This window comes from Sorex araneus, chromosome 6 (genome assembly GCF_027595985.1).
Source record: "Sorex araneus isolate mSorAra2 chromosome 6, mSorAra2.pri, whole genome shotgun sequence".
NCBI classification, from domain to species: Eukaryota; Metazoa; Chordata; class Mammalia; order Eulipotyphla; family Soricidae; genus Sorex; species Sorex araneus.
In genome coordinates this window covers 142,821,901-142,838,376 of record NC_073307.1, presented here as the reverse complement: position 1 = coordinate 142,838,376, position 16,476 = coordinate 142,821,901, and the positions used below count along the sequence as shown (strand labels likewise).

At 38.9% G+C, this 16,476-nt stretch overlaps 1 protein-coding gene across 4 annotated transcripts in view; it reads left to right on the top strand.

Moving 5' to 3' along the window:
• The first annotated feature begins 499 nt into the window (after positions 1-499).
• Positions 500-16,476, top strand: part of LRRC4C (leucine rich repeat containing 4C) — a 1,396,500-nt gene continuing 1,380,523 nt past the window's right edge. For all 4 annotated transcript variants that reach the window (XM_055143221.1, XM_055143222.1, XM_055143218.1 and 1 more), the window contains exon 1: positions 500-1,151. The gene's annotated coding sequence lies outside the window, so the exon portion shown is untranslated. The remainder of the gene's footprint in view (positions 1,152-16,476) is intronic.

Here is a 16,476-nt window from a genome sequence, read left to right as displayed (position 1 = left end):
GTGATGATTCTGAAGATAGAGTCCTCCGGGGCAGGATACAAGCCATCTCGCTTTCTGGCTGGAGACGGATTCACTGGCCTCCCTGCAAGACACGCAAACACACACACACACACACACACACACACACACACACACACACACACACACACACACACACAGCCCTGGGAAGTCCACATTTTACTGTACCGCATGCCGACTGCCTTGAAGAAACTGTAGCTAACCACCTGATTAGTATTCCTGCCTCCACTGTGTCTCACTTGCAGCATCAGAGGGCTGAGCAAAATGCAGTAGAACAGGGACAGACACAGCTCTGGCAATCATCTCAATGCAGGCTGCCGAGTGGTGGGGGTTGGGGGGATGCAGCACACCAAGATTAATAACCTTGCCATAATCCGGGGCACCCTGCGTGCAGACACCTCTGCTGACTGACCCGCTCCTGGCTGCAGACATCTGCCTGAGTGGGGTGAGGGGGGGGAGAGGGATCGGGGAAACTACCTACTGCCGGCCTTCCCCCTCCCCCCCTCCTTGATTTTTTTGGATGTTCTTTTGATCCTACACGGATCTGGGAAGGTAACAGTGAGCCGTTCCATCTGCAGCGCTCAGCTGCTCTTGGAGGTTACGTTACTACTGACAGTTTTCCTGACACCGGTCTGTGTGAGTGTGCGTGCGTTTGGACGCGTTTGTGAGTGTGGGGGAAAGCCAAGGTGTGCGTGCCTGCGAGTGTGACAACCAAAGCAGGTAGATCCTGCCGTCAGAGATTGCAACAGCGTGAAAATATTCTCTGGGTTCTGGGGCTCAGACTGGAGCCAGGAGCCTTCACCACCCTCCTCCTTCCCCACTCATCCCTTCTCTCTCTCTCTCTCTCTCTCTCTCTCTCTCTCTCTCTCTCTCTCTCTCTCTCTCTCTCTCGCCTTTGATGAGTTTTTGGCTTACTTTTCGGCGGAGTCTCTTGGACACGTTGTTTTTTTGTTGTTGTTTTTGTTTTTTTTTTAAATTTTGCTGGTGCTGGAAGATCAGATAAATGGACCCTTTGAACACTGATTATTTTTCTCCTGTGTGACTTGAAAGAAGACAAGAAAAATAGAGTAGTGCAAGACAAACTCGAGGATTTTTCAATTTCTCCTGGTGAACTTTGAAGATCCATAAAGAAGGTAAGTCACGGGACAACCGACTTGGACCTGATCTGAGTCCTCCTTTCCTTTGGAATGAAGGTGCTTTCCTGTTGGTTTCGGAAAATTTACATGCAGTTTCAGAGCACAGTTTTTTAGAGATTGTCATGCTCAAAAGAACTCAGTGTGTGGCATTTTGATCTATTTTCATGCCAAGGAGATTATTTCCATTTGTATAACCATCCCCCATTAACCTCCCTTTTTACACTCATTTAACGTTTTCACAGTGACTAAAGTGAGGGGGGAGTCAACTTCTCTCCTTGAAATACTCTTTAAATTATATATGTCATATGTATATATCATATATATATATCTATATATATATTAGCAAAAGCTTCTAACAGAAGCTCTGAGTTAAAGGCAAAAAGTATGTGTCTGATCAGACTGAAAGTAGGGGGTTGGGGGTGTAATCTAGACTTTGATGATAACTTAATAGTCGACTTTTTTCTCCCAAAACACTTATTTTTTTCTTGAATAGTTAAATCTGCTCTAGAGAGTTGCAAATGTGTGGAATACAGAAAAGCTGCTCCAACAGCTCTTAATTGGAGCAAATGAGAACAAAGTGGAAATTGTTTAGTATTTTGAATCTCTCATTTTTGGTACTGATTCTCTGGCTCCTGCATCTCATTAACCTTTCTGAATGCACTGTCCCCTGATGAAGACAAGCCTCTCATTCTGGAATATCCCCTTATAGTCCCTGAGCCCGAGACAGGAGAGTGCAGTTGCAAATGACTATTAATTGTTGTCTCTTGGTTATAGAAGCAAGCAGAAGGGATTGGAATTCAGGTGACTGCCCTCAAACATCTTGCCTAACTCAGTCCCTTGGTAATTCTCATGGTTAGTTGTGTCTCCCTTGCCCTCCCCTCCTCCCTTCAAAGTGACATGCGGATAGTTTATTTTTACCTGTTTTTTACCATCTCAAGGTTATTTAATTAAGGGAAAATACCATTCCATTGTGATCGTATCTGTGATTCTGATTTTGTGGCTATTCCTATCTCTGCCCTGGCATCACTCAGCTTCTCCCAAGAAGTGAGAAGCGCTGGTGAAAAATACAGTTTTAAAACGCAGAGACCTCAAGGAAGCCAGAGAGCTTTCATCGTCTCCAGTCAGGGCATATGGATGGCTTATCCTAAGAGGAATGGTGATATGTCATGGAATGTTAGCCAACTCAGAGTGTGACTGGGAACATATTCATGGAAGGGGAAGCAGGAATGTTAGCCAGGCAGAGGAATGCCTCTCTGGATGTTTCTCTCCAAGTATCTGTGTCTATGGAAAGATAGAAGGAAATAACAGTAATAGAAGATTTATTTAGACTATTGATGGGTCAAAGATTTGAATCTAAGTTGAGAGATACCAGGTGTCGTACTGGAGATATCAATAATAAAAGGGATTTCCTAAAATCCCTGAAAAAAAAAGAAAAAGAAATGGAAATGACATTATACACTGCTGTTATCATCTGCTGTCCCTGCCATCTATCTAATGTCTTTGTATAAGAGTCTTATAGAGGCATGTACAGGAGGGCAACTGTTAAAAGATTCCCAACCATCCTGTAACTGATCATCTACATAGTGCTCTTGATTTTATATATATACAAATTAATAGATGCACACATACATACTAGTAAACTCTTAGCAGTATAAGTTATGGTATTTTTTTCTTATTAATTATTTCTGCTTAGACAGGTTTATCTTTTATTTGATTCCAACAGAATTTTATTATCGTGATTTTTTTCATTTTATATGATTTGAATATTGGAGAACCCCCCAATAAAATTTTATTTTCTTTTTCGAACAAACCAGGAACTCCTAAAAGTTGAAGTCAGGAGTCCTAGAGAAACTAGAACATACCACTGACTAAGGAGAAAGCCAGTTCCTGATTTGCTAAGTGTCAATGGGTTACAGCTTGAGGTGGGAGGTCTCTCAGACCCCGCTTTGAACAGTCCCCATTCTGTAGGTTCGTCAGCATCTTAGTAGCTTGCAGTTCTTATCACCAGTATGAGGTACTCAGGACAGGATTTTTATGTCATCTGTTTTGTGCTGGGATTGTTGTGAATATAAAGAAGGCCTTGGAAAATGCTGTTTGGGAAGTTGACAAATTAGTGCCTCTTTATATTAAGACTCTTTCATTTTGACTGTTCCCCCTCCCATTCACATTCTCACCCAGTGTGGGTATATTTAGACTTGTGGTGTTAGTAAAAAGAAAATGAATTGCATAGATTCTTCTCAACATCATCGCTTTAAAAAAAAATCAGGATAGCATCTCAGCTTTTGTGTCTTTGCGATTTAATAATTGTAATGAGTGGATCTTCGAGCGATAGCAACACTTTCATTATCACTTATTTTAGGCTAATAATAGAAGTGGGGTCCCAGCCAACTCAGGATTTTCTGATTACAGCTCATGCAGTGCGCAAAGCGTCTCCCGGGTAGCTCTAGGGTTCCCCTCACTGAGCAACTGTAACTCGGAGTCTTTCTTATCAGCTCTGAGTTTAGCAGTGGTAAACGGCTCTGGGTCGGAACTGACTTCAGACCCATGAATATCGTTCATCTCTTTTAGCTTCTGCTTTGTGGTAGAGAGTGCTTGGAAGTTTACAGGTGTTAGTCTTCTTGTGATAGTTCAGAAAACACAGAGTTCAGAAGGAGCAAAAGTAGCACGAGGGCCTGGAGGGAGGGGGGGACGGCTTTCCCTCTTAGCAGTAGTAGAATGTCAGAATTGCTAAGGACTGGACATCTACAGCTGGTGTGTATGTGGTGTGTGTGCGTGTGTGTATGTGTATATGTGTGTGTATACACATATAAACTTTAATGCTGTGTATACATATGCACACATATAGACTGTAATATATATACTATAATACTATATTATAAATACTATAATACTGTATTGTTTAATATCATAATATAGATATTAATCATATAATTAATTATTTACATGTTATATTAATGTTAATATATTAATATTATATTGATATGCAAATTAAATGTATTTAATAATGTGTCATATATGTGAAATATATATATATATATATAAGAATTAATTGACAGTGGATTACCTTGAGTTGGCTTGTGGGGAATAAAGGCAATTCCAGTTCCCTTTCTGTTTAGTTCCAGTCAATTGGCCAGCCGTTCTGTGGGTCTTTGCTCTAGTGAGCCACCCAGGCCTGACATTCTGCAACATGTTTCTATGTTTTTAAGACCTTGGGCACTTAACACATGAATGGCTCTTTCCTTCTGCAACAAACACTGCTGACAGCTGGGAAGTCAGCTCCTGAGACTCTTGAAAGGAAATCAGAAAGATTGCCTAGTAAGTCGAAGAGCAAAAACGAGCTGTAGAAGCGCTGGCCCTGAAGCTGGGTCAGGACTAGGTAGACTGAACTTGAAGTTTTGATTGCTGAGTCATGACAACAGCCCAGAGCTGTGTGTGCTGTTAGCTCAAGAACTGAGACTGGCATTGGGGCTAATGCTAATAGATGAGAGCATCAGCTTTAGCAGAAAACGCAGACCCTGGGGATGAACGAGAGAGATTCTCTGATAGCAGATGAAGAGAGTGGTGTGTATTCTTGCTATTCTCCATCACTTAATGACAACTTCCCAAGGTCCCCTACAATTTTTTTTTTAAAAAATGGATTGATTGAAGTGTGACTAGTATATAAGCTTTGATGTGGGCTTTATAAATAAGTTTGTTCAATTTTTTGTATCCCCATTTGGGGTCACTCAGTAGCCCCAGCTAAGATGGTGCTGATGATTGGTGGAGATGGGGGGAGGGTCAGTGGGGTGTAAGGTTAGGGTTAGAATCAAGAAAAGGAAAACCCAGAATTAAGACTCAAGAGACTGTCAATTATGGATAGATAATGCTACTCTATGGTCAGTAAGTCACTCAATATTGCAGAATTCTAATTTCCTTCTATATTCTGTGCAAATAAGCACATTTTGTGAGGAGGGGTTCACTGCTGGCTGTGCTGAGGGCTTACGTTTGGATGTGTGCCCAGAGATCACTCCCAATGGTGCTCAGGGGACCGTACTCAGTGTCAGCATTCCAATCGGGGTCAGCCAACTGCAAGAAAAGCTCCGTAACCCCTCTACTATCTCTCTGGCCCTGAGATAAACATTTTTTAAATTCATAGTGTTCTCATTAGGATTATGATGAAATGTTGCAGAATAAAATGATTATTGCAGAATGAAATGTTATTATACGTTGCTTAGAAATGCAAGGTACAATGGAAATAGAGATATTATCATACGTAATATTATAACTTGAGTGTTTTCCCACGTTCACTAAGTACTCAGTAATTTCCCTGGTGCATTTTTAGTTACTTTTAAATTTGTATGTGAGTGTGAAGTTAAGTGATCAATCTATAAGATATATAATTTCAGACTTATTTCAATAATTGTTGAAAGAACTTTATGTATTGGCATTGGGTTATAAAAATAGACAAAAAAGTACTTGGTTGTGCTAGGTTTCCCTTTGAGAAATCATGAACTTCATAAAGTTGGTTGGCTCTGGAAAACGCCATTCTACAATGACTACTATTTGAGCTCAACTTGAAAGCTATATGTATGGATAAATATTTATAATGTATGGATCATGGTGATTGTCACAGATTTGGGGTGGGGGCAGAGAGACTAGCTGTTAAGAATGACTTGAAAATCATGATGCAAGAGAATGTGGTACTATGAACACTGGCTTTAGCATTGAGTGTGGTAGAACTCAGATACTTTGGAGCTTCAACATTCTTACCTATAAAATAATAAAATAGAGACAATTTGTCATTCAAAGGGCTTCTGTTCCTAGTGAACAAATGATTGCACATGCGGTAATTGGCAAAAGTTATCTGATATAAAATTAGAATTTTATAGATCGTTCACATGTATATATTTTTTTCTGTTTTCCACTCTGAGTTAGAGAATTAGTAAGGTCACCATGATTCAGTGTATTTATATCACTAATGCAGATGGACAAAAGCCCCTTATGTAATCCAAGAGCTCAGTGAAACTGAGAGAGAAAGCTGTATTTTTGTAAATTAGCTCATTTTATGTACCACAGTTTCCTCAGATCCTTTCTCAGAGCAACCAAAGTGCCCTTTCCAGATGTCACCTCACTTACGCTGACAATTTCCAAAATGATACTGAATGTAAGTAGAGAGAATCATGTGCACCCATCCATATGTAGTCACAGAAACACAATTCAGATGTCAGCAAGTGGTGTTAATATTGCTCTTTATCTAACATCTCGCTTTGCTCACAGTCAATGGAAAGATGCATATTTATTAAGCACCTACCAGGTATAAGCACTGAAGTCATTGCTGTGGGGAATTGGAGCAGGTTTCTCTGTGCTTGTCACTGCTGCGATTCCTGCCTTTGGATGGGGCACACTGCCCATTTTCAAGGCTCCCGTCCCCTTCCCCCCCACCCCGGAATTTGAACTTGATCGTTAAACAGAATTAAGATTCATCTGCAGGAGTCTGACCTATGTTGGAACTGTGTCATTGTATATGACCTTTATTAAGTTCAAGAACATATTGCAGAAGATGTAAAAAATCTTGTTCCTATTAATGTAGCTGAGCTGAGCTGTCAGTGATGAGTCCAATTCTGCTTTGCTAACTCTGCACGGCTGGTACCACTTGACCCAGGTATTTCTGTTCTGCAAAGTCAGCCTTTCCCTGTGCAGGAAGGGAGCAGGGTTTTTGTCCTTCAGATTGTGGGTTCTTTCTGTCCTTATAATGAATGGATGAAGTCTATTTTATGGCTTGCTAAGAAAGAATATAAGATCCATGTCCCTGGCATTTTTAGATCCTTTCCTTAAAATCCAAATTGAGTAGTAAAAGAAAGAGAGGAAGGATGTCAGTTGGTCAAAATAATAAACCCAGGTTCCCTGGCCCCTACCATAGCTCCAGGCATCAGAATTTGTATGCATAGTATTTTATTATACCAAGAAAATTCTGTGTAGAACACTCCAGATAATATTGCCAAAATAAATTGCAGTATGATGATAACTTATAATAGATTTTCTTATGTAGTTAACACATAGGCTCCATATTCTAGGCACAGTGCTAGGTAAGTTGGATGATTTGCTCCTGGAAAAAAAGATTAATATTCCCAAAGTAAAGAACAGGTAGAAAGTTGTTCATAGTGTAACTTCAAATTCTGACTCACATCGAAGCTGATAAATATATCTTCTTTTATAATGGTTTTAGAAAGTCATTTTGGTTGCAAATTCAGTGCTTTTTTAACATTAATCCTTGAATGCAGACCAACTAGACCAACTCTTCTCTGAATAAAACCAAACCAACTTGTTTCTATTCTGTAGCACTGCACTGTCGTATAATTGTTCATCAATTTGCTCGAGCGGGCACCAGTAACGTCTCCATTATGAGACTTGTTGTAACTGTTTTTGGCATATCGAATACACCAAGAACAATAACAATAAGAAGAATAAGAAGAAGCCTGGGTAGCTTGCAAGGCTCTGCCGTGCAAGCGGGATACTCCCGGTAGTTTACCGGGCTCTCTGAGAGGGATAAAGTAATCAAACTCAGGTCAGCCGCATACAAGTCAAATGCCCCACGCGCTGTGCTATCGCTCCAGTCCTGTTCCTATTTGAGGAATTGCTATTGCAGTGAAAAGATTTGGTCTCAGTGTTGATGTTATTTAAGCGAACTATTAATTCGTTAATAGCAGACCAATGGACTGCTTTGAGCCATTGGATCCCTTGATAAAGTACTGTATCAGTGTCATAATTTTGTGTTTTCTAGAAGAATCCACAGCTTGAGTTAGATATTATTTAACTTTGATAATTGCCTAAATCTTATTCAAATGTTTGATGTTAGAAGAGCTATTGGCAGTGATACAGAAGCATGAACAGTTGTAGGATGTGGAACACAGTAATCAAATAAAAGTCTCCTGTGTAATAAGAATCATCACTTGTCATCCCGTTGATCTTCTATTTGCTCAAGCGGGTGCCAGTAACATCTTCATTCATCCCTGTCCCGTGCTAGTGTAGCTCAATGGTATGTGCTCGCTCCAGGAACATGAAGAGCCTCAAACCATTTGTTCAGGGTTTTGAGGAAGAAGTTTGACCATCTCGTAGGTGGGCTGATACTCGGTCTTTTGATGTCCCGTGGAATCCAGTCGGTAACAGCTCTAGTCCAGCAGTCATCTCTAACTTGCATTACATATCAGGCCCACCTGATTTTCGATGCCTTGTCAAATGAGACAGCATTCCTGATTCTTGATCATCAACGGAGGTCAGAACTCCAGATTTCTTCTTTCACTTGAGTGAAATATGATATTCCAAGCAGAGCTCTTTCAATTCTTCTTTGGGATAAGCGAATAGCATTCTCATCCTGTTTTCTTAGGTCCCAGGTCTCTGAGGCATATGTTATTGCAGGAAGAACCATGGAGTCGAAAAGATTTGCCTGGAGATGGAGGTTCTGTGTCCTCTTAACCACGTCTTCAACGCTCTTGAAAGTGTTCCGGCGTTCCACGCTGCCCTCTTCCTCCTGTGCAGTTCTGGTGCCAAGTCGTTCCTCATGTCGAGTTCTCTATCTAGGAACACATAGCTGCTGCATTTGGAGATGTTCGTTCCATTGAGAGCAAATGGAACATCAGGGACTAGTTCATTTTTCATGAACAATGTCATGAACGGAGTCATATCAGATGATATTCATGGAATGAAATTTATGGAGTTGCCTTTTTTTTTTTTTGCCATGCCTAGGTAAATTCAGGGTTTGCTCCTGGTTCTGTGCTCAGGGGCCATTCCTGGTTGTCTTTGGAGGATCATATGAAGTGATGGAGATCACACTGGGTGTTAGATTGGTGACATATAAGGGAAGTGCCTTACCCTCTATATTTTCTTTACAGCCCATGTGTTTGTTAATATGTTCATCAAGGATGCAGATTATTCTTGTACCCTTTTTTCAATATTACCTTGTTGGATTACTGTAAAGTGATTTAGAAAAATAATATTTATGAAGAATAGAGATGGAAATTTAATTGGCACTAAATGAAAGATATTATAATAATTGTATTTACTAAAATATAATGGAAGTTATAAATCATAATGTAATTATGATAACAATATAGCAATAAGTTTACATATAAATCTTCTTGCACTCTTTGGTACCAGAGGTTATACAAAATGTACCTCACATAAATGAAACAAAAAGTGAGTATCTCCAGTGACAAAATACAGATGAGTGGAGGAAAATTATCTTTCAACAATATTGAAGCCAGTGGAAAGAATGTTTATGGAAAAAGAAGTATTTGGTGCGGTGCATTCAAGGAGATTAGAGAAAGGAAGAGAGTACCAAGTGAAAATTTCATGAGTTGTGGGATTCCTTTGAAAGTCAAGTTCCAAACTGCTCTCAGTTTGGGATGTAAACAGAAGGGGTCACATTTTAGAATGTTTGGTTCTAAATAGGAGAAGAGGTCTCATTTTAAAGCTTTCTTAATAAGAAAGGGGGTTACAATAATTCTTGAACTTTGTACTATCAGAGAAAGAAATATTTCAACTCTCCTTTTTCTCCATATAAAATTTCTTTTGCTCTGGCATATAATGTAGGTTTACAGAGCTAATTTTCGTTTGTGACTTCTAGCTATACTTAGTGTATGTAAACATATATTCACACACACATATATACATATATACATATATATATATGAGCAAGTTGAGATGTTAAGTGTTTGATGGTCAGTGCTTCAAGGATGGAAGATTTTAACTTATTCTATAGGGAATTTTATTTATTTTTTTATATTCACATTGCACATTAAAAGTCACAGAAGACATGAAAGGAATTAGGATCTTCTTCTTGGAATTCTGATTGTAACTGAAGCTTGATATATTTACTATTGGATAATGTTATAGTGTGAAACACATATGAAAGCAACGTAATTTTCTCTCAAATACATTGACATTATATTTATTATTTTGGCAAAGGAGAATCTAACTCTCCAAACAATCATAGGCAATTGAAATAAAAATTGATAGAGTCAGTATGTATTATTCAGAGAAGGGAGCTATCACTGGGGATATGTGGTTGGGGAAGATTAAGGAATAAAGTAAAACATTGGGTTAGTCCTAAAAACAACACAAAAATCCAGTTTCTTAAGAGAAAATGGATTGGAGTGATAGCATATAGTAAGTAGGGCATTTGCCTTGCACGAGGCTGACTGAGGTTCGATTCTTCCATCCCTTTCAGAGAGCCTGACAAGCTACCAAGAGTTTACCTCCACACAGCAGAGCCTGGCAAGCTACTACCTGTGACATATTTGATATGCCAAAAACAGTAACAACAAGTCTCACAATGGAGATGTTACTGGTGCCCGCTCGAGCAAATCTATGAGCAACGGGACGGCAATGCTCAATGCTCTCCATCTCTACAGTGCTCAATGGTGTGGGAATGCATGAACAAATCATTGGTAGCCAAGAATAAATGCATGGAATAAAAGATATTTTAGAAAATAATCACAACCTAACAGAATAATCACCATGTGTTGAACACTATATTATTCCAGGTGGTTTGCTAGAAAGCTCATAGATTACAAATAGGAAGTATTTTTATTCCTATGATACAAATGAGGAAACTAAACTTTACCCTACCTTTAAATCAAGATGATTGAGTCATTCACTACATACCATCCATGAAAAACTCCTTAATGTATCTGACCACAGAGCCTCCAATTCCCTGATTTCCTCCATTGTAGGCTTGATCTTGCTATACACATAAAGTCCTATATAGTATTCTCTGTTTTCTTCTATTGCCTTTTATAGATGCCCATGTTCTTTGGGGTGAAATATATCCTATTTTCTTTATTTTAGGCATTGTGGTTTACAATACTGTTAATGATAGTGTTTCATCCGTACACTGTTCCAACACCACCCCCTACATCAGAATATCCCTCCACCCCAGATGAGCCCTGAGATCCTATCCTACTTACCACTCAGATCAATGACCAGTTCTCAGGTTCTTTATTAACTTTGACTATGTTTGAAAGCTTAAACAAATATTCATGACGTTTTTTTCTTTTACCAATGACTCCTGAACCTGAAAAGAGACCCTATATAGATATACACCATGTTCTAGTATTCTCAGCCTTTCTTTCTTACCAAGAACTGAGTACGTCCCCTTATTCTTTTGTTTTTCTGGAAGGTGAGCTATTACCTTCTAAAATTGACATGTCAGGAGCTGGAGCAATAGTACAGTGGGTAGGGCATTTGTCTTGCATGCAGCTGACCCAAGTTCAATCCATGGCATCCCCATTTGGTCCCCCAAGCACTACCTGGAGTAATTCCTGAGTGCAGAACCAGGAGTAATCCCTGAGCATCACTGGGTATGACCCAAAAAGCCAATAATTAATTAGTTAATTAATTAGCATGTCAGATAGATAGGTGGTTTAAACCTCTAATGGTATGTCTTGAGAGAAATGTCTGTGATCTGCTGGTGCAGATGAAAAAAACACTCAACACACCACTATGTAGTGATCTTCCAATCTTAAGGCCATTTCTGGTGTTTGGCGTTCTTAGAGTTATAAGAGTTATTTTTACTACTCTGAATAGTTAACAGTATCTTGTTCCTCTAGCCAGAAAGATAATTGTTTTCCAACAATACATTTAGAAGTTGGCCAGGCATTTTCGTTAGACACCATTTCTCTTGGTTTGAGATCTGGATTGAAGGCTGGGATCTTGAAGCAGCCAAAGGCAATTGACAAATTAAGACCAACCATCTCTGATTCTGACCACAAAATCTACAAAGTAGGCTAGGATCCCTTCCTCCCCTCAAGAGGCAGTCATTCAATCAGACTGATTAGAAAGCATCTTGATCAGTCCAGATGGGGGCAGTCAGTGGCATCTGGCCGGCTTCCTGTTTGAATAACACATTGACTCTCTTTCTCCTGGTGAGAATAGAACTTTCAGATTCAACAGATAAAGCACTGTTCTGCCGCGTTCCTCTCCTATCTGCATCTGAGTAAGACTTTGAGAAAATAATACTCCCTTATACCATTTACTCAGGCTGGAGCGATAGCACAGCAGTAGGACGTTGGCCTTTCACACAGCCGACCCGTGTAATATTCCTCTACCCCTCTTGGAGAGCCCGGCAAGCTACCAAGAGTATCGCACCCGCACAGCAGAGCCTGGCAAGCTACGCGTGGCGTTTTGGATATACCAAAAACAGTAACAATAAGTCTCACGTTGAGAGACATTACTGGTGCCCGTTCGAACAAATTGATGAACAACGGGATGACAGTGACAGTGACAGTGACAATTTACTCACCTCATTGGGTAGTTAACCTCATCTAATTGATAATCTGGAGGTCTGCGAAACAAGTTTTCTCCCTATCCCTGTCACTGCCTCCCCCATGACCTTTTCCTGATTTTCTGTGTTCCTTCTGTTTTTTGTTTGTTTGTTTGTTTGTTTTAATTCTAACAGGCACACACTTCTTTCTGACCCACCTTTGTCACTGTTGAAGTGTTTGACTTTTTGAATCTGCACCTCCCCCCAAACCCCCAACCCCCCCCTCCCACCTCCAAGTCTCAGGCAACTCCTTTCAGACAGTTTTAAGTAATTCTGGAGTAAAGATCAGATGCATTGCTTCCTCTAGAACCAGCCTTGCACTATCAAATTGCAACACTCAGCCTTCCAGTCTTCTAGGAGTGAGTAGATATTTGCCTTTACATAACTGACTCTAAAGTCTTCTCAGCCTAGTTACATATTTGACAACAGTCTAATTTCTCTGTCATTTGACAGAAGCATCTTTAAAAGAAGGAAAAGACATCTGCCAGATGGGATCATGTTAACAACTCGCCTTTATTCAGCATTTACTCTGTGTCTGAAACTTTACGTTTGATTTAGAACTTGCTGCTCTCTGAAAAAATAAGCATGGAGCAGGCATTATGCAACATTTAACTTCACAGAGGCTAAATGAATGGCAAGTGTTCCACAGACCAGGTCTGGATTAGTCATTCTGATGCTTAGAAATCTGGTATGCTTCCTTTTTAAGTTATTTCAAAAATCATGTAATGTGCTTCAACATATTTGAAGCCCTGAGTTCAATCCTTGGCACCAAAAATTTATGTAATGCCTTTCCCAACAGGGAAATGCGTTTGATTTTGTGTTTGAGTAAGAAAAAGCTTTGTAAACTTTAAAGCTCTATGCAAATGCTAATTGTTGCTGTGTTCTATCCTAAATTTATGGATGACACCGCATGTATTTATGTAACTCACTATAACAAATAGCTGATTAAGGGGCAATCATTTCTCAATTTTAAAACAGAAATGCTTATGAAATAGAGCTCTAAAAACAGATGTGTGCAGCAGACTGGTTGGTGTGTCTGGTGAAATACAGTAGAACCTGACTAAATTACACTAATGAGTTGGAGACCCATTACAAATTATCACATTTGCCCAATTAGTAAAGAAGTAACAGAGAAAAAAAAATCTACTAAGGAAGCAAAGCTGATACAAAGAGAATGAACTTCTAAGTAAACCTACAAGATGTTAACATCCCCATTACACTCATACAATCACACAGACACACAACATGCATACCCGTATAGTAGGTGAAACTCCTAACATTATCACTGGTTATATGCATATTTATGCTATACAGATCTATGTATATTTATACATATGAATTGGCCAATCTCTCTTCCCTTTTTTGGTCTGTTTTATATTCTGTATTTTGCAGAAGTAACTAATAAATGAGAGATCTTTGTTTGTGGTTCCAAGAAAAATTTTTGGTCTCTCCTGAATCAAAATTTCATGTTCTAGGTGGAAGGTTATTATAGGATGATTGTAGTACTTCATTTAGTCGACTTTGATTATATGGTTTGAGGATTTTTCTACCATTCTGAACACAGTAATAGGAATTGTCACCTTGGACTCTTCTCAGTTATAGTACTTTGATCTGCTAAATCCTTAGAAGCCAAACTTCACATGTTCCCAGAGGGCAGGGCCCTTGTCCTCCCACATTCTCTCTATAGTAGACTACAGTGAGGACAAAAACAAAAGGTAAACGATGTATTGACCTCCTTGTCACTTTAAAATCTCAATGTTTTAAAACTCAAAGATGAATGTACAGTTTTAAATAATTAAATATGGGATGCATTTCAGAAGATTCCTATTTCAAAATAAGACTTTGAAGAATTCATAATTAGAAACTAGGAAAATGTCTAAGTTTTAAACTTCATGTATATTTTAGTCTTTATTAAATATTTATCTTCTACCAGGGACAGAGTTGCAAAAACATTTTGCTTAGTTCTTAATGTAAACTTATCTTCCTAGTAGTATTCTTAAGCGGCTTGATATGCAGATGAGAAAACTAGAAAATAGAAAGTTCAAGAAGCTTAGGATGATATGACGAATAATTGTTGGAGCTGGGATTTGGGAAAATATGGATCCTGTTTAATATTTGCTTGTTTGGGGGCCACACAAATGCAGTGCTTGGGGATGACTCCTGACCCTACGCTCGGGGGCCATGACTGGAGGTTTGGGAGACCATAGAGGGTGCCATCGATTGAACCCACATTCCCTGGCTCAGTTGCACGTAAGGCAAGCATTCTACCTACCCACTCTTCTATCTCTCCAGACACACAAATCCTCTGTTAAAGGTACAGTAGGCTACTGAGTATCCTGTTTCATGCTAAAATTATGATTTTAAAGCCCAGATCATCATCATGAAAATGATGATCTAGTCTAAAAGTCTGCTATCTTTTCTGTGTCACTAAACATTTATTACTGAGGTGGTGATCAATATTCATTGTGGTGTTACTGTTATCTTATTCTTGTGACTTTAGACTTCCATTGCATTCTACCTTGAACCTTAGTACTTGACTTATTAAATTGAAAATAGATACTCTTGGGTATACAGCGTTTATTAAAAAATTGTGAATTATGGTTAAAAGTGTTGAGTAACAGATCATCCAAGGCAGACAATGGCTAAATCTATATGAATTGAGGTGATTTATTACACAAAATAATTAACAGGTCTAGGCCAACTTATTATACAGACATTATCCACTTTCCAAAATTTAGTTTAGAATGGAAATGGATCCAACTCGTTTACATCTTTATGCTCATAGAAAGTCAAAACCTGATAAAATGAACACAGATCTCTTTAATTGCAGAGCTGTTTCTATAAAAAATGTAGACCTCGGCCAGAAAGATGGGCTAGGAACTTGCCTTACATTTGCACAACCTAGGATCAATCCTCAGCATTGCATAAGACTCCTTGAGTCACACCAGGAATGATCCCTGAGAACAGAGCAGGAATAAGCTCTAAGCAGTGCCAGGAGTGCCCCATCGCCAAACAAAAACCAAAAACAAAGCAAAAACAAAATTGTAGATTTTGCAAATAGGCAGTTTGACATTAATTTGGCTTTTTGTTATTTTTAAATTGTCGCAATTATTTCTTTAATTATTGTGAGGAGAATTTCCAGCAGCCACAGTCCCCAGCTTCGTGTTTTAAAGTGTTGTTTACATTTTAGAACCTACTCTATACCAGATGCTAAACTTGGTGTAATTAATGTCATCATTATAAATAAACTTCAGTATTAAAAGGAAACCCATTTCCCCCAAGCCCCTATCATTACACACTTAGGTACACAAATGGTCCTCTCAGACTCTTTGCTTGCTTCTTCCTGCTCAGACCTTTAAATAGAACCAAAAGATGCTTGTCTGAAACACAATTTGTATGCTTTACTCATCACTGTATCACTGTCCTCCCATTGTTCATCGATTTGCTCCAGTGGGCACCAGTAAGGGCTCCATTGTCAGACTTAATGTTACTGTTTTTGGCATATCAAATACGCCAAGGGGAGCTTGCCAGGCTCTCCAAGAGGGATGGAGGAATTGAACCCAGGTTGGCCAGGTGCAAGGCAAATGCCCTACTCGCTGTGCTATCACATCTATTTATCAAAAATAATTTTTAAGTTAACTCAAGAATAGAATATAAATAATATGTCAAAACTGGGAATGTGAGAAAATCATAGCCTTAAAGTCATGTTCTGAAGAGAAAAAGATAAAGACATTAATTTGGGGGGAGGGTGGGAGGGACGCTGGGTTTACTGGTGGTGGAGAATGGGCACTGGTGAAGGGATGGGTTCTCAAACTTTGTATGAGGGAAGTATAAGCACAAAAGTGTATAAATCTGTAACTGTACCCTCACGGTGATTCTCTAATTAAAAATAAATAAATTATTTTAAAAAAGACATTAATTTTGTTAAATAAAATTTAGACTTATTTTTAAAATATAATGTATTGATCTATAAAAGGAAAATCCATGATAAAATTATAAAATATCAGAAATATTATATATGAA